Here is a 275-nt window from a genome sequence, read left to right on the forward strand (position 1 = left end):
AAGTTATATGTTTCATCGTTGCTACCCTGCACCCTGATTGGCTCGTCTCCTCCCCACAACCCCTCAGCAAGGGGGTGCAGAACATTTTATTCTTTGTTGTACTTATTGCTATTAGCCTCTCCCATCTCCTGCAACCTCCCTGCTGTAGCCCCAAGAAACTATTCATGCAGTTACTGTCCTTGCAGCATGAGCTACCCTTGAAAAATGAGCAGGTACATTGTCATGATGGGGAAAAAAAATCATTGGTACAACATTCCCACATTTTCCTTACAGTG

This window comes from Echinops telfairi, unplaced genomic scaffold (genome assembly GCF_000313985.2).
Source record: "Echinops telfairi isolate 266 unplaced genomic scaffold, ASM31398v2 ScPeMD7_60;HRSCAF=208, whole genome shotgun sequence".
NCBI lineage: Eukaryota > Metazoa > Chordata > Mammalia > Afrosoricida > Tenrecidae > Echinops > Echinops telfairi.